At 39.9% G+C, this 18,454-nt stretch overlaps 1 non-coding gene across 1 annotated transcript; it reads left to right on the forward strand.

Moving 5' to 3' along the window:
• Positions 1-7,319: 7,319 nt before the first annotated feature.
• On the forward strand, positions 7,320-7,392 carry TRNAV-AAC (transfer RNA valine (anticodon AAC)). Its single transcript has one exon. It is a non-coding gene; the product is annotated as a tRNA-Val (tRNA).
• Positions 7,393-18,454: the final 11,062 nt, after the last annotated feature.

The following is an 18,454-nucleotide window of genomic DNA, read 5'->3' on the forward strand; positions in this document are numbered from 1 at the left end:
TTGGCATTGATTTCCTAATGCGGTTCTCACTTTTACCCTCTGGCCCCTAATCTCTGTGGTTTCTGTAGAAGACCCACAACCTCCTCCCCACAACATTCCAACAGGTCCCTGGGACCAAGCCTAGTTCTCACTTAGCCATTCTATAGGATAATCTGTAGCATCCACCATCTGCCAGAGGGACCTGCTCCCAGTCTTAATCCATGAATGCTTCTGCATGAAAACCCAGTCTGTTTGGATGAGAAAGGCTGCACCTGTGTGTGCAGACGGTGGAAGGCAGAGCTATGTACCCATGGTTCTGATTCTCCATCTATCATCCCTGTTTCCCTAAAGCACTTCCACACTGTCGCCAAGGACAACTGCACACAGGGGCTGTCTGCTCTCTGGATGACTGAAACCATTTAATAATTTACCAAAACCCTGGCTGCTGCCTTTCATTAATTATCACTACGCTAATGATGTCCCTCAGGAAAAGGGCAAAATAATTCTCCCTCCAACGCAGACTCAGTGAAGATAGTCCATATTTCATAAATAAATCAGGGTTAGGCATTTTGCCTTGAATTCCTTTGAACTCTTCCTTCGCAGAGATAGAGGAGGTGGTAGTAGACGTAATAGGATAAAATGAAGCAGGTAAAGATTCTGCTTGAATATCAGTGTCAATGTGCTGTTAAGACAGCTGTTATTTAGTCTGTGTATTCTCTCAGCTAGTAGTTGGGGTCACCTTTACTGGATGTCCTCTTAGTATAGGTGCAAATTTTCTTACAGTGTGACACCAGGAGCTGGACACGACGCTCTAAAACGAGATAGTCTTATAAAGTCACTGATACCCTGTTCAGATTGTGACTCCTCTCTCTAAGAAGGCAGATTTTTTCCCCTGTTTGATCCAAGCTTGCTGATCCAATGGGGACTAAATGAGTTAAAATGTATGAATAGTATCTGAACACAATAAGTATTCAATGCTCCAAATAATAAAGGAAAATTACATCATTTTCTGTGCTCTGACCTTGTGACTGTCTTCTATAGGATTTGTTTCAGACACTGTGGGACATAACAGAGGAGCTTCACTATCGCATCTGAGCAGCTGCCAGGGCATTCCTTCCCTTTTGGCAAGAAGGAGCAGTAGCTGTCTGGAGGTAGACTCCCAAATGGGCTGTCCCATATCAAAACAGGCGGGGAAGCTTGAGGTTAAAAGTGCCAAAATTTTACTAGCCTTTTGGAACCAGTGTGTAGTTACAGGATCCTGAATCTGTTTTGGAAGTCTGGCAGTTTTTCTGGGTGGGGAGAAAGGAGTTTGCATTCATCCAACAAATATGTGAATAATAAGTGCTGTCCTATGTTCTAAAATTATTTTTTTTAGTTTCTCATTTTTATCTTTATTACTATTTTTCATAGCAATTAAGTAAAATTGTTATGAAACAAATTTTCCTCCTCTCTGCCCTAGGTAGGTAGCTTTAGACCAGTACTGGCAAACTTAGGGGAAAGACTCCCCTTTTTGGGTGTGTTTTCCCACAGGTTTACCTTTCCTTGTCTCTTCTAACTCTGGTGAGATCTCCAAGACTAAGAGAGGGTGTGGGCCTAGAGACGGTGTAACAAGGGAGCCACTCAAATGCTTTTTGAATCAGACTTCCCAGGTCAATCTAGACCAGGAAAAATAAGACCTTTAAAAATATGGTCCAATTTACCCAACCAGGGTTCCCCAGGGAAGGTTGGGGGCAAAGCTCTGTTCGGCTTTCTCCTCTATGTTCACTTCTTTTACAAGGATCTAATTGGGATCTCTTTGGCCTTAAGAGGCATACCTGGAGAGTTTAGGGGTCTCATTAACTGTTTTCTCTTTCTTTGCTTCTTAGACACAAATTATTATACTCTGCAGACTAAGCTGGGTATATTCTCAGGGGGAAAGTCCTACACAAATAATGGGGCTCCTCCTGCCTAACTCTCCCAGGGACACTCAAGCCTCACTTGCAGCTGGATGTTGCTGGGCATTGCCCACCATGGAGATGGTCATATTTGACTTCTGAGAGGAGAGGAAGTGGTTTTTGGCTGAGGGGAGGTTTATTTGCCATCTCATCTAGTTAATGTATTTGCATTCCCTTGTAGGCAAAGTCTCAGGCCGAGATCCAGGCTCTTGTGTTAGGAGAGAATAATGTAATAGTTGGATTCTGGTTTTGTTAAAGTCAGGGATCCATTTTGAGACCAGAGCAGGCTCATCCAGAACTGTAGTCTGCAGATCAGTCACACTTCTCTGGGTCAAGGCCATTGCTAATGGTAGAGAGTTCTGATGTTAGTGGGATTCAGCACTAACAGTGCTTATTTAAGTATTTTATTTTTCTAAATATGATTGTTTACTACTTCTCTCCTCAATAGCTTCCCAAGGATAAGGGCAATGTCTGTTTTGCTCACTTTTAGATCCCTAGAGATAAGTATGATGCCTAGAACATGATAGATGTGCAATACATTCTTGTTGTATGAGAGAATATTTTTAAATGGCTTAAGGTTCTTCAAAGTCAGAGAAATAAAATAGTTGAAGAAGCACTGGGTTTAGAGTTAAGCATGTAGCCAAGGATATGGTTTGTTTCCTGGGTCCCTGAGGGATGGCATGGCCTGTACCAACAGATGCACCAAGGCCTTTGTGCTCTGCTCTATTTAGAGAAATACAGAAACTAAGAAAATTACAGGAAATGGAATTGTGGGGAATGCTTGGTATGAAGGGCTGTGTGCATGGCTCAGAAGAGGTTGTGGATAATATTGTTGGTTAGAGTCTAACAATCAATTCAGAAAACATATTTCCTCACCTTTTCCAGCTTCTAGAGGCTGCCATCTCTCTGGTGCCCTCTCCCAATGTTCCCTTCTACTTTTAAGGGCCTCTGTGTTTACTTTGGGCTCGTTGGGTGTTGTTTTCTCTGCCTAGACTATTCTCTGTTCTCAGGTGCTAGATTGGGTATGGCTCTGCCATCCTGGCAGCTGATCTAAGCCATCAGCCTCCACAGTCATGCGTGGCCTGGTCAGACCCAAATTTGGAATGCTTAGCCTGGCCCCCACATTTTGCTGCCATCATAGATTTGAGATCATGGGTTGTCCAACAACATGCTTATTTTCTTAAAATAAATCTGAATAGACATTTTGTAAAAGGGAGGAAATTGGGGCTTTCAGTTACTCTAAGTTATCACTGAGGTATAAGGAAGATAGCAACAGAAAAAAGAAGACAGAAATATGAAGCTCCCAAGAGGCCTTGGTACTAGGCTTGGGTAGAGTAAGTGATGTATTTAGAGATTTTATTAGAACAAAATTAAATAAGCGGCTTGGTGATTGATGACTCAGGCCACTTTTGGTAGAAAGGAAACATCTGTGGACTGATATGCCCTCAGTATTCCAACATGATGTTTTCCATTTTATTTGGCAAGTAAGGTGAGTGATTATCTCAGCATGAAAGATGAAACACATGTACAAGGACAGTGAGGGACACAGTCACCAAAACTTTCTTTAGCAGTCAGTAGCACAGCTCATGAATTTTTAGGCTCTTCTCACCTCTTTGGAAGGTGAACCAAACTGCAGGAGTCCCCAGGGCCTGATGAAGCGGAGGGCTCTTTGACTCTGACCACTGCTGATGTCATCCAGGTTTCTGCTTGTCTTGATTAGACTGAGATTAGCCAAACACTGCTCATTGGAACAGATAATGATTTTGGCCAGGAAGTTCTGCCATCTGCAGTAATTACAATTGCTTTTTTAATTTATTAGATCAGGAAATCTAATACATTTTCCACGAGTCCTCTCCCTACTTTTTGCTGGTATGTAGAATAATCTCACCAAGTTATTTCCGAGAAAATGGACCCTAAAACAGTACTTAAATATGAAATGCAAACTGTTGCATTCTTTTTTGCTGATATTAATGGGAAACCACCCTCTCAGTGGTGTGACCTTGGGAAAGCAATTTAACCAGGCTACTTAAGACAGTGTATCTCTTTTCCTACATTTGTAGTGAGAAAAATATTTGTACCTAGTTCTTGGGTCTTTGTAAAGATTAACCAAATTTATTCACTAAATACTTAGAACACAAGAACATATGGTAGGTGCTTAATAAATACCAGCCATCATTGCTGCTTTTATCCCTGATCACATGAAAAGGCGTCTGAGACACACAGAGAATGGAAGGGTCCTGTTTAAGATGTGTACTGAGGTGATAAAGAACTGAACAGAGAATTTAGGGATTAACTGATACAGCGTTGCGTTGAAAAGAAAAAGAAACAAGCTTGCCTAATTATAAAGCATTACATATTTATTGTGGAAAACAGCCAATTATACAAAAATAAAAGACATATCCAAACTCCATAATCCTGAAATAACCATTTTTAAAATTCTGATATTTTTTCTTCCAAATTTTTTTCTCTGCATTTATAAAGACAGATATTTTTAACATATTTGGGAGTATGTGCTGTATAGTAATATTTTATTTTTATATTTTATTTTCTTTATTGTTTTACATATGTGATACATCAAAATAATATGACATATATGTAATTTATGAAGCATAATAATATTTGAACACCTATAAAAGTTCTAATGTTTATTCCTTTTTTCCACCCCCAAGATAATGACTATCCCAAATTTTGTGTTTTTCATTTCCTTGCTTTTAAAATAAAAATAGTTTTATCATTTATGTCCAAGTAATATATTGTTTGCTTTTGAGTTTTATTAAAAAAGTATCATATTGTCTATAATTTTCTTGGAATTGATTTATTTTTAAAAATCAACATTCTTTTTCCATAAATCAATGTAGTTTGGTCCATATTGCTTCATTTGACAACACATCATTTTCAGTTTTGTGTAGTATTCTCTTGTGTGCTTATACCATACTTCACAAAAATCCATTCTTCTGATAATGAATATGTAGGTTGTTTCTAGTTTTCTGCTATTACAGAGCTGCAGTGAGCTTTCGTGTACATGTCATGTATGACAGTGTCAGTTATTGCCTGAAAAATGGTTAGAAATGCAAATTCTTGAACTTTGTTTCAGACCCACGGTATCAGAAACTCTGGCATGAGGCCCAACAATCTGTGTTTTAACCAACCTTTAACATATTCTGATGCTTGAAGATTGAGAACCACTGCTGTAGGGAACTTGTTTAGGAATGTGGATTTACTGGTTCAAAGAATATACCACTGTTCACCTGTACAAGACTATGATTGTTCACTAGGATGGCCATATGTAGCTATTAGATCTTAATTTGAATGTAGCCAAATTTATTACTCTTGCTTTTGTTACTGCTTTTTATATCTTATTTGAGAAAATTTTCTATACCTCCAGGTAAGAAAGATAAATGCCTGCATTTTCTTCAAATAGTTTTGAAGTTTGGCTTTTCAGATTGAGTCCATAATCTATGTGGAATTGCTAGATTCCAGTGGTAGGAATCCTATTCCATTTTATCCCTCATGGTTAAGCAATTATTTCACTTCCTTTTAGACAAAGGGAAGGTATTCCTCATGATCTACAATGCCGCCTTAGTAATCTACTTAAGATTCCACATGTACACAGACATGGACCTGTTTCTGTGGTCTTTGTTTTGTTTCATTGGTCAGTTTATTTATTTCTGTGCCAGTATCACGCTGTTTCAATAACTAAAGTTTTATAATAAATCTTAGTGTCGGCCAGGTCTGATCCCCCTAGTCTTACTGTCTTTATGAGTGTCTTGCTTGTTCTTGACCCTTTGTTCTTTCATGTACATTTTAAAATTGGCCTTTTAAGTTCTCTGGAAAAAAAAATACTCTCCTGGGATTTTGATCAATTAAATTAAATCTATAAGTCAGTTTGGAGTATACTGACATCTTTATGACATTTAGTTATATATTAAACGTGGTATATCTCACTGATTATTTAGGCTTTCTTTAAAGCCTTCCAATGAAATCAAAAAATTTTCTCATATAGGTCTCATATATCACTTTCAGATTTATTTCTAAGTATCTTGTTGTTTGTAACTCTTGTGGGTAGTATCTTTTTATTTTATTATTATTATCTTTATTTTTTATTGATTTATAATCATTTTACAATGTTATGTCAAATTCCAATGTAGAGCACAATTTTTCAGTCATACACGAACATATATATATTCATTGTCACATTTTTTTCTCTGTGAGCTACCATAAGATCTTGTGTATATTTCCCGGTGCTATACAGTATAATCTTGTTTATTTATTCTACAATTTTGAAATCCCATCTATCCCTTCCCACCCTCCGCCCCCTTGGCAACCACAAGTTTGTATTCTATGTCTATGAGTCTATTTCTGTTTTGTATTTATGCTTTGTTTTTGTTTTTGTTTTTAGATTCCACAAATGAGCAATCTCATATGGTATTTTTCTTTCTCTTTCTGGCTTACTTCACTTAGAATGACATTCTCTGGGAGCATCCGCGTTGCTGCAAATGGCGTTATGTTGTTGGTTTTTATGGCTGAGTAGTATTCCATTGTATAAATATACTACATCTTCTTTATCCAGTCATCTGTTGATGGACATTTAGGCTGTCTCCATGTCTTGGCTATTGTAAATAGTGCTGCTATGAATATTGGGGTGCAGGTGTCATCCAGAAGTAGGGTTCCTTCTGGATATATGCCCAGGAGCGGGATTCCTGGGTCATACGGTAAGTCTATTCCTAGTCTTTTGAGGAATCTCCATACTGTTTTCCACAGTGGCTGCACCAAACTGCATTCCCACCAGCAGTGTAGGAGGGTTCCCCTTTCTCCACAGCCTCTCCAGCATTTGTCATTTGTGGATTTTTGAATGATGGCCATTCTGACTGATGTGAAGTGATACCTCATTGTAGTTTTGATTTGCATTTCTCTAATAATTAGTGATATTGAGCATTTTTCATGTGCCTATTGATCATTTGTATGTCTTCCTTGGAGAATTGCTTGTTTAGGTCTTTTGCCCATTTTTGTATTGGGTTGTTTGGTTGTTTCTTATTAAGTTATATGAGCTGCTGGTAGTATCTTTTTAAATGTTATGTTTTGTTATTGATTTCTGGTGTATATAAATGTATTTAATTTTTGTAGGTTGATCTTTAAGCCAGCCTCCTTGCTAAATTATTTTACTATATCTAATATTTTTCTGTAGAGTCTTTGAGTTTTCTATATAGATATAATTATTTTACTCTAAGTAATAATGGTTTTCTTTTCTTCTTTTCAGTATTTTGCCTTTAATTTGTTTTTATTATCTAACTGTGCTGGTTAAAACCTGCACAATGCTGAATTAAAATGATAATAATGTGCATTCTTGTCTATTTCCTTTCAATAAGGTAATGCCTCTTATATTTCCCTATTAAAAATGATGCTGGGGGAGGGTATAGCTCAGTGGCAGAGTGCATGCTTAACATGCATGAGGTTCTGGGTTCAATCCCCAGTACCTCCATTAAAAAACATAAATAAATAAACCTAATTACCTCCCCCACAAAATAAATAAATAAATAAATTTAAAAATGATGCTTGTGATAGATTTTATGAAGATATCTTTTAGCAGGTTCAAAAGTTCTCTTTTATTCCTAGTTTGTTGGGATTTTTTTTTTAAAGACTATCAATACATGTAGAATTTTGACAAATTTTTTCCTTGAACCTACATTTCTTTTGAATTTAATCTGTTAACATTATTAATACATTCTTGCCTTCTGGCATATGTACAACTTAGGTTTGATGTATTATCTCTTTTTAAATTCTAGATTCCATTTGCTAACATTTTGATTGGCATTTTTGCACTTATGTTCATGAGAGTAATTGGCTTAAAAATTTCCTTTCTTGTACTATTCTTGTCTAGTTTTGATATGATGATTATACCAGCCAACTTAAATTGAGGAGTATTCTTTCTTTTTTTTAGTATCTGGAAGAGTTTGTAAAATATTACAGTAATGTTTCTTGGAAATTTGATAGGATTTTTTAATAAATTATCTGAATCTGGTGATTTCTTTGTGGGATAAATTTTAATTACTGATTTAATATTTGTGGAAATACTCAGGGTTTACATTTCCTGTTGATTCAATGTTCAAAGTAAGTTTTCTTTTTATGAGTTGTTTATTTCATCTAAAATTTCAAATATATTGTTAAAAAGTTATTCATAGTATTATCTTTTTCACCTCTGCTGTATATGCAGTTATGTTTATTTACCTTTTCATTACTAACATTGAGCCTTAACTTTATTTTAAATTCATTTCTCCAGAGGTTTGTTATGAGTCTTTTCAAAGAGCTCATTTTGGCTTTGCTTATGCTTTCTATTGTACCATTTAAAATTTTTCACTAATTTCTCATCTTATCTTTATTTCCATATTTTATTTATTCTAAGATATATAGTTTTTAAAAATTATAACATATCTGAAATGTAGATATGGCTTTTATTTGTTGTTGCCAGGTAGCAATTATGACATACTTGTCATTTCTCTGCATATACACCAAAACTTACAGAAAGGAACAAAACCCCTGAGACAATAGTGGCATACTCTCCTAAGAAATGCTACATCACTTATGTTCTTGGTAGCACAGAAAACAATATTATGCAGGAAAATTACAGACACTGATAACCTGGAGTTGAAAAATAATTGAATGATATGTGGAAAAACCTTTATCTAAGAATAAAAGTATAATATAACAATGCATACAATGAATAGCACCTCAAATTAAAGGAAATATTTCCTTCCTTCTGCTTGGATTCATTTTGCTGTTCTTTTCTAACTTCTTGTGTTGAATGCTTATTAGCTCATAAATTTTTTAGCCTTTTTATTTTCTAATGTAAACACTAAAGACAGTTGTTAAATCAGAAATGGTGAAGAATGTGATACACTGTGATTCTGCTCTCAGTTTGAATGTGTCTGCGATTTTGTTACACCACCAAACAATTCTCCCAACACCAGCTGGGTGTCCTCCAATTCAACTAAACTCTGACACCATCTACCTGGACATAGCATCAGATTCCACAGGTTAAGGGCTTAGTGCCACAAGACTGCCTGTACCTCAGATGCCAATTGCAAGCCAAGTTGTTACTTGGGCTTCTGGCTTACTGGCTATAAATCAGAGGTTCCCATGATCCCTTTTTGTGTTTGATTAACTTGCTAGAGTGGCTCACAGAACTCAGGAAGCCAGTTTACTCATAGGTTACTGGTTCATCATGCAGATACAAAGGGTGAGATGCTAAACAAAGGAGTTTCTGTCCCCATGGAGTTTGGGGCCCAGCACAGTGGCACATGGAAGCATTCTGATTCCCCAACCTGGAAGCTCTCTGAAACCTGTCCTTCCAGGTTTTTATGGAGGCTTCATTACACAGGTGTGATTGATTATATTGTTGGCCAGTGGTGATCAAACTCAACATTCCTGGAGGTTAAAGGGTGGGGCTAAAAGTTCCAACCCTCTGTTCATGGTTGGTTCCCCTGCAACCAGCTCCCTAACCTGCCCCATCTTTAGAGGGGGGCTGTAAGTCACCTCATTAATATAAACTTGGCTTGTTATGAATAACAAGACACCCATTTCACCTTTATGGTTCTAAAGTGATTTCAGGAACTGAGGACAAAAGACCAAATATTATAACTAAATATGCTTCCATTGCTTTTCTTGCCTAGGAATTTCCAAGGGTTTTGGGAACAGTGAGGAGACCAAATGTATATTTTTTATTATAAATCACAATGTCTCTCTCACACACACACACACACACACACACACACACACACACACACACACACCTACAGGAGACTTAAGACCCCTGAGTTAGAGACAAGCATCATTTACTATTCAGGGGCAAAAGCAGCATCCAGGGTAACTTCACAGTTCTGATTCCTTAAGTACAAATCTCTAAGCAGGTGAAAAGATGAGAATCTGATGGTACATGTATGTATATGCAATGGAGAGCATTTCAGAAGAACTCTGGATTAAGAAACTCTGACCCTATAAAGAGCTGCTGGGATCTTCCCCTCTTCAGAAAGAAATTACTCTTATCTTGGAATGTAAGCAAATATCCTGCAGGCAGGGAAGAAGTCGTCTTTATCTTTATTACTCTGGGTTGCCTCTGGGGAGAGATGTCTCTGAGCTTCACTATTCTGGAATGTCTCACTTATATAAGTACCAGCCATAAATGTCTCCTCTCAGAGGACCCAGACTGTGCAGAAACATGACATATGCATGGAGATGTCATAGCTGTATGTTTCCATCAGAATACTTCCACTACATAATACAATTAAAAAAAGATTTACAAATATTTTGTCATTTTATTTTTTCATCTTTCCTTCTTGCATCCTAGTCCATTTTGATGGAAATTTTCATTCTTGCTGAGGTTTATTCTTTAGAATTTTTTAAAGTGGTGATTTGTTTGTGGTAAAATTTTTCCATTATGAGATTTTGGGTCTTATTTAAATCCTAAGAAGAATATTGATTTGTTTTAAAGCAGACAGTTGACCTGGTTAGGTTTGGGCCTCAGATTTTGACGTATTTTCTGTGGACTCTGTTTCCAATGTTAGTCAGTTTGCAAAGCTTATGGAATTTTGCTTGGATCTGTCCTTCATGTGCCCCAGCCAGTCCAGGACCCTGACAGCAGAGTCTACCTTCTGGTAGCATTCTCAAAATTTTTCATATATTCTTTAGAGTCAGATCTGTGCATGTACAGCTTTGAGTTGAGTCTAGAGTTTTATTTTATTTTATTTTTTTCAGTCCTATGCCTGTGGATGTCCTCTTTGCTAACCTAACTACTTAAATTTAATCTGTAGGATTTCTGTTTTAATAAAAGCAACCCTCTTTTCAAAATCACTCATGCTGCCTTAGAGGGGCTACCGCATAGTGGTTAAGGAAGAGGGCTCTGAGACTAAGCTCTCTAGGTTTAATCTTGACTCTACCACTTACGAGCTGTGTGGCCTCACCAACCTCTCTGTAACTCCATTTTCTAATTTATGAAGTAGAGTTAATAACAAAATCTACTTCCTAGGGTTAGTTGTGGAAGTGAGTTGACCCCTGCAAAGTACTTAGAATCTAGTGTTGATCACAAAGGCATCAGTATTTAACCATTTAATATTATTCCTACTTGCCTTAAGTTTAGTTGTGTCTAGGGTTTTATACACAACTTGGTGGAATCTCTCTCGAGCTCTTTCTTCTCCATGATCTAACACATTCCAGTTGATTGGAGTACCCATTCTGAGTCTTCTAAACAGAATCTGGGTTCTTAGTTTCCCCTCTTTTCTGTGTCTTTCCCTTTCCTACACCTCCATTTAAGTCCAAGGAATAAGAGGAGAGAGAGAAAGAAAAAAAGAAAAAAAAAAAAAAAAACCAAAGAGGAATTTACCCCATGTTCTTCTGGTCAGAGAGAAGGATTCTTCTTCCTGGAAACTGTAGGTGCCTGTCTGGCCACTGATGCCGTCATTTTGCTGCTGCTGTGCCACCCCTGAGGGCTCAGTTGGAAGAAATTTCCTAGGAAAAAAAGAACATAGATTTTCCCCTTACTCTCTCTATGACTCTTACAATTCCTCTTCAGACCAGAAAAAGAGGGCTTCTCTTGGCATTCTTTCTTTTCTCACCCAGTGTTTGGGTCCAGGCTGGTTAAAACTGGAAAGGAAAAAAAGTGGGAAACTCACTGCCAGTTCTTAAAATTTTGGCCCCCTTCCCCAATCTTCATGCTATCTGTCACTTACTTTTGAGATTCCTCAGGTAGGTAGCTGCTCCATGTATCCTGTCCGTGGTTGATAGTTGCATTTCATGACAGACAGAGTCAAATGTGTTTATTCCATCTTGTCTGGAATCAGGACCCCATTCTCATTTTTGAATGATAATTTTGTTGGGAATTCAGCTCTAATTATTAGTTATTTTTCTTTCTCTTCTAACTACTCATTGTTGCCATTGGGAGATTTACTCTCAAACTGCCGTCACTTTGAATGTATCTATCAGTTCTCTCTCGCTATTTTTCAAATCTTCTCCTGTCTTTCAGGTTCTGTTTCACTGCATTGTATCTAGGTGTGGATTTCTTTTTTTTTTCTTCCCTTTTTGGGATATGCTTTGTCTAGATTTGTGGATTCATGATTATCATCAGTTCTGGAAATTTTCCAGTCATTATCTTTTCAAGCTCTGTCTCATTTCCATCTTTGGTATTCTTTTTTTTTTTCTTCTCATTTCATATTAGATATATGTTAGTGTATTGATCATGTTTGTTATTTTTTATTTCCTAATGCTTTAATGTCTTGGGGATTTGCTGACCCTGGAGAGACTGCCCCTGCCAGGGACAGCCAATTCCTAGAGATCGTAAATGACTCATGTAGGAGCATGTGTTTAATGAGCAAACTAATCAATCCAGAGCCCACACACCCTACTACCTCCTCTATTGGGCTCTCATACTTGAGACCAATGTCCCCTTGCTCTAGTCACCCCAAAGCCAGGTACCAGACAAGCAGAGACAACTCCTACACCCCAGAGCCTGCTGAAATAATTCAAAGTAGCCAGTCCTAAGCCTGCTTGCCCTGCCTTGCCCATTCCTTCCCATGGAAACCACAATAAAAGCTCTTGCCCATGTTTTCCCCTCGCTCCCTCTGCCTTCTAACCAACACAGGGCTTCCCTGTGTGGTCCAGTGTGGCATTCTCTGCCTCCTGTTTCTAGGGGTCTGTGGGTATAACAACTCTTCCTTCCTGACAGTCATTTCCATGTCTGTGTTTCTTACCACACCTGACTAAGACAAATCCCAGATACATTTTCAAACACTTTCCAGTTTCCCCACCTCAGTCCTGGCCCAAGGCTCAGAATCCTTACGACTGCGCTGCTATAGGAAACAGCCCTCAGTGCTGTCCTCCTCCTCCTGGGTGGTCACTGCTAACCACTCCCAGGTCTGCACAGAGATCTCATATTTATGGTGTGTGTGTGTGTGTGTGTGTGTGTGTGTGTGTGTGTGTGTGTGTGTATGTCCGTCCATCCATCCTTGGGGGCCTTCTACATTTCTTTTCATACCAACGTCAAAAAGTTGTTCAAGCCAGGATCTAGATGTTCTCCATTAGGAGGGTCCTCAGGACACTTAATCTACCAAATGGGGGAAAGTCCTAATTCTGTATTTAGTTTTATATTCCATGTTGTCACTTAATATGTCATCAGTGTTGTCCTCTATTGAAGTGATTCCGGCAAAAGATAATTGCAACCTGAGCTACGCTTCTGTCTAAAATACTTCAGTGGCCTCCTTAACATTACATTATCTCCTCCAAATCATTCTTCACATCGCAGGTATAGCATCTGTCCCAAATGGGAGATCTGATCATGTCACTCTCCTTTAATGTGGACACCAAGCCTGGAGCTCGAGTAACTGTCTTGGATTGTGAGGCAATGATCCAGTGGTAATACGTGCAATAGCAAGGCAGAAGTCCAGGTCTGTGAAGACTCTGTGGGGTTGATATATCAACTCGGGAATGTACACTTTTGGAGTCTTAATGAAGAGAGAAATAAATTTATCTTTTTTTTCCTCCCTGGATGCCTGTTACTTTCCTTAGTTTCTGGTATGTACAACTGGCCAGCTCCCATCTTTCACATATGCTGTTCCATCTTCCTGTGACAGTCTTTCCCTGGTCAACTCCCCACCCATCCACAACTTGGAAAAAAAATGATTCTTAGTCACCCTCAAATTTTTATCTTAAAATTTTCTCACTCTTTCTGCCTTCTTCCCTCTCTTTTCACCACCTTCTTTCAACCCTGGTGGGCTTTGCTTGCCTGTCTGCTTGGCAGGACACCCCTGTTACTTTTGGCTGGACTTCAAGCTATTCACTCTATAAGTATCAGAATTAATTTCTTAGCTAGAGTTTCCCCCACAACCTGAAACTGAGTGCTTGCCCTACTATGTGAGGAGCTCTATTCCTAACCCCTAGGTCTGTCTTTGGGGCATCTTTAGCCAGTTTCAGCATACCCTTACAATTTCAGTTGCATCCTGAAATGTAATATCTAGGTTAATAGTGTTGTCTTCGCTATAATCACTGAAGAGAGCTCTTCTCAGATTGTAGAGGGCCTTGCATCATGCACAATCCGTGAGAGGAGCATGGTAAATAAGCAGTCATTCCCCAGAATGGCTGCATAGACATGGGGGTGTTTGTCTAGGCTAATGATAACAATAAGGATGATGTCAATTGTAAGGGAGGGAGCACTGCTTCCTCTTCACCTCTCTCAAGAACACTGACCTCTGTCCACCTCCTCAAGGACTGAAGATGTGCTAATCTGATGATGGAACAGAGTCCCAGACAATTACTGGTGGCTGGGGGCATTGTGCCTTGAAAGATGCTTTCTTGGGTTCCCTGCCTCTTTCTTGGTCTTTTTCATTCATCTTATTCTGTAAAATTGGTAAACTGTCACTTCTTTCTTTTTCATATTGAGACCAAAGAGTTGAATGGTTGAACCTTGGGGGGCTTTGAGGGTCATCCATCTCTTTGTTCTTCTCCATAGCACATCTGAGCTTGTGAGTTCCTAGATTCAAGTTTAGGGGAAAGAAGTAAGTCCAGTGATGATCTCAAGCCGAATGTACTCAGTATTTTTAACAGAGTTCTTTTTAGAATGTCAGGCATTTGAGAGCTATTAACATTTGTTTAAAATTTTTCATTCTGACATTGCACCTTGCGTATACCTTCCTAGAATCTTGCTGTAGGGAGTAGATGTGATTGCGGGGCAGAATTTGTCATTCCTGGGTCTCTGACCATATGACCACGAATAAAGTGAAAACAACATCACCCTTCCTCCTAATAATCATTCTGAGGGAAGAACTCATCATACAGTTATGGTCTCTGGCACCGAGCTGTTGCCACTGCTGCTTGTGAAGGAGAAGGAGCAGGGACCGGGAGGAGAGAGCTGGTGGGCTGCCAGAGGAGAGGCTCTTGTGATGAGAACGCTGTCCATTACTAAATGCTTGATTCAGGTTCCATAGATTACCCCCAAGAGTATTTATTTGTGACCCAAGGTCCAGTTTCACTCAAGAGAGGGACAATTTATTTTAAGTGACAAAATACAAGATGACAAGTGGAAAGAAGTGAGTTACAAGATTGGCCTAGAGCTGAACTTTGGCCACCATTTGGGCAGGCAAAAGTCTTCACTGACCAGTCCCTCCACACACTTCCCTTGGCTGTGAGCCTCTCTGTAGCCCCCAAATCAAAAACAGATTCCATGTAAAACCTCAGCAGTTTGAATGGAATGAACACCACTGTGGTGAGCTGGCAATGAGAAGATGATGTTTGGCTTTTATTAGGTATCCTATGTGAGTTATCATTGGAGGAAGTAGAAGCATAAGCATAAGACCACCCGGGGGGCCTCAGGGAGCTGACAGGTCTGTGGGTGTCTGTATTCTCTGAGCCACCTGCTGAGAGTCGCTGATATCGCTGAGGGGAGGTGGGGGAGTGGGGTGGGTTGGCGTGGGCTAACAAGGATGTGCTGTTTTACACAGGCCAGCTCTCAGCTGTTGCCAAGTCCCTCATTAGGGACTTCTCAACCTGGCCCTCCCTGGGCGGCAGCCAGTGTTCTCACACTGCAGAGGAGGGAGGTGAAGCAGAGAGAGAACAAAGTCCTAGAGTGACCCTGGGACAAAATCAGGACTGGGACGTGATGTTCCCACTGCCTCCTACCGCCCATTCTGACGCTTGGCAGCTGGTACCTGTGAGCAGTGGGCGGCATGTTCTCTGCCATTACTCGAGCAGTTTCTCCACTAATGAGCCTTTGGCCCAGGCAACTCAGAAAGTAATTGGCATGTCTTTGGTCCCAATGCTGGACTCATTGAGATGTGTATAGTTTTGTATGGTTTAGTAAGGCAGACCACCTTGGCCATGTTATCTGTATTTCTGTATAATATTATATGCTTTACCCACCTAAGGATTATGGAATAGGCCAAGAAAAAATGGACAAGACCATAAAAGATCAATACCTAGGGCCTAAAACAGATAGAATCTGATCACTGTAGGAACTTAGCAGCATCCAGGTTTTGAGGAAGGAGGTCCACATCATTTCTTGGAGATATTGATACTTGGATTGATGGGCTGACTGTTCTAGCTATTCTCCTGGAATGGAGTGGCTAAGGACAGGAGGGAGGGGCTGGGGTATAGCAAAGTTGCACTCTGCACAGAATAATATTAGTACACACAAACACTGCGTCTGCTCCAAGTTGTATTTACCCTCAATCCCAGTGGAGAAACTGAGACAGTTTAGTAGTTTTGCCAGGGCCAGAGGTAATCAAATCCTTTCTGTGTGTTCAGGTCATCAGCAGAGGCCCTGTTTAATTTCATTTCTGCCCTGTTTATGGGAGAAAGGTGACAAGAGACACAGGGCTCATCTAACTATCCTTGGGGCTAGCTGCAAACAGGACTAGGATACTCCATGCTGCCTCCCTTGCATCCATCAGGCTTGGTCCAATACCCATCAGACCTTAAGGGACTGTCCACAGGCTTAAATTAATCACACAGGACTGTTTCTTTCATCTGAGCATATCAAAGGATTCTGCAAAACTGAAGGAGTATTGTGATGTCTTGTAGGCTTTTTTAAAAGCACTCTTAGAAATCACTTTTTAAAAAGTTAACACAAAGAAATTATTTCCTGGGTGATAGATGATGCACAGCATTTTCCAAGATCCCTGATCATTCATCACAAATCAGGCCACAGGCAGCATGGGCTCATTTTGGTCCGGAAACTTGCTTCAAGCCTAATTGCTTATTCATTGGTGGGGATCATCAGGGTCCAGAAATGATGGGCGATGGGCTTGGTGTGAAGGATGTAGTGGGAGGGAGATGAGAGGAGGTTTGTTATGTCTGCCTGTGTTCCAGCAAAAAGATTATTGCAGCCCAGAGACAGCTGTCATATTTACTCTGTTAAATGTTTGAATTTTCTCTGTTGACTTGTGATTGAGACAAATGTGTTGATATTGTCTGTTTGCATTATTTAAAAAAAAGTGATGAAAGTACTTTCATATTGGCAGAGGCATCGAGGCATTCAGAAAGGCCAGTTAAGACCGAGCCTCGAAGCAAAGTATGAGTGCATGCTTATCAGTGCTTTGGCCCTAACCCCATGACATGATTGGGCTCCTAGGGCAGAGAAAAAGGGGGGCAGTGAGAAGACTAAACTGACATGAGGCAGTAGTGCAATGAGGAAGGGGACCAGAAGGACCAATGGGATGGCGGCACCAAATCCCCAAAGCACTGGGGCATACTGACATGTCTGATCTTACCCTCAGCCATGGCTAAGGTAGCATGAAATCAGAGTTTCCAGATGACTGTGGCTCTTGGTTGCACCTAAGTGTCCAAAGTATAAATCAGAGATTTACCAAAGCTAATACAGGAAAGCAGGAACCAGCCCCAAGTAAGGGAGTGGGCAGGAGACAGCTGAGGGAGTCAAGTCTCCTATTTCATTTAGGATGAGGCAGGGGGGTTGGCTCCAGCCTCAGTGGGGTTTCATCTGGTAACTTGGTACATGAGCATAAGGCCTATCAAGTAGTCTGACCATACAGTTTGGGGATGAGGTGAGCACTGTTTGCATCTTATGTGGACTCCAGATACAGGCAGCACACCATCCTGATGAAGCAGCTGGTGTGGAAGGAGCTCCTAATGTACTTAACAGTCCACAAGCCTCAGGACCGATAGCTGGGCTGAGCAGAGCAGGCAGCAACCCCTGCAAGAGGAAGAAGAGAAAAAACTCTCTCCTTTGCTGAAAATTGTCTCTCTTGATGGCTACCAATAACCTCACTGCAGAAGTTTAGAAGGGTTTCTCTGCTTTCCCAACACTGTGCCCTTCTCTCCAGTAACTCCACACAGTACCCCTGGCCCTCTTCAAATCTCTTCTTTCTCAGCCCATGACTCCTTTTCCTTCTGTCTCTCTGCTGTCTTGATTGCATTTTCTCTGGATCTCTTTACTCTTCTCTGCCTTAAATATTAGACTCCCCAAGGTTCTATTTTTGATGCATTTCTCATCTCACTCTCTGATCTCTCTTTGTATAATCTGGTCCATTTCCATTATTCTTGTATTAGTCAGCTTGGGCTGCCATAACAAACTACCATGGCAAAATATTTGGTTTAAACAGTAGAAATTTATATTCTCACAGTCCTTGAGGCTGGAAATCCAAGATCAAGGTGCCAGCATGGTCATTTTCTGGTAAGGGTTCTCTTCCTTGCTTGTAGACAGCTGCCTTTTTGATGTGCCCTCACATGGAGGGGAGGGAGAAAGAGAGCAAGATCTCAGCTGTCTCTTCTTATAAGGGCACTAATCCCATCATAGGGGACCCAGCCTTGTTACTTCATCTAAACCTACTTATCTCCCGAAGTCTCCATCTCCAAATACTATCACATTGTGGGCTAAGTCTTCAACATATGAATTTAGAGGAGGACACAGTTCAGTCCTTAGCAGCTCTTAGTGATTTCCTAACACACATTCTTAGCCCAGAGTTCTCTCCTAAGCAATTCATCTATGTTTTTAACTGAAACAAATTGATGTAGTTAACTGACAGACTTGTGGGGATCTCACAAAACAC

This window comes from Camelus dromedarius, chromosome 3 (assembly GCF_036321535.1).
Source record: "Camelus dromedarius isolate mCamDro1 chromosome 3, mCamDro1.pat, whole genome shotgun sequence".
NCBI lineage: Eukaryota > Metazoa > Chordata > Mammalia > Artiodactyla > Camelidae > Camelus > Camelus dromedarius.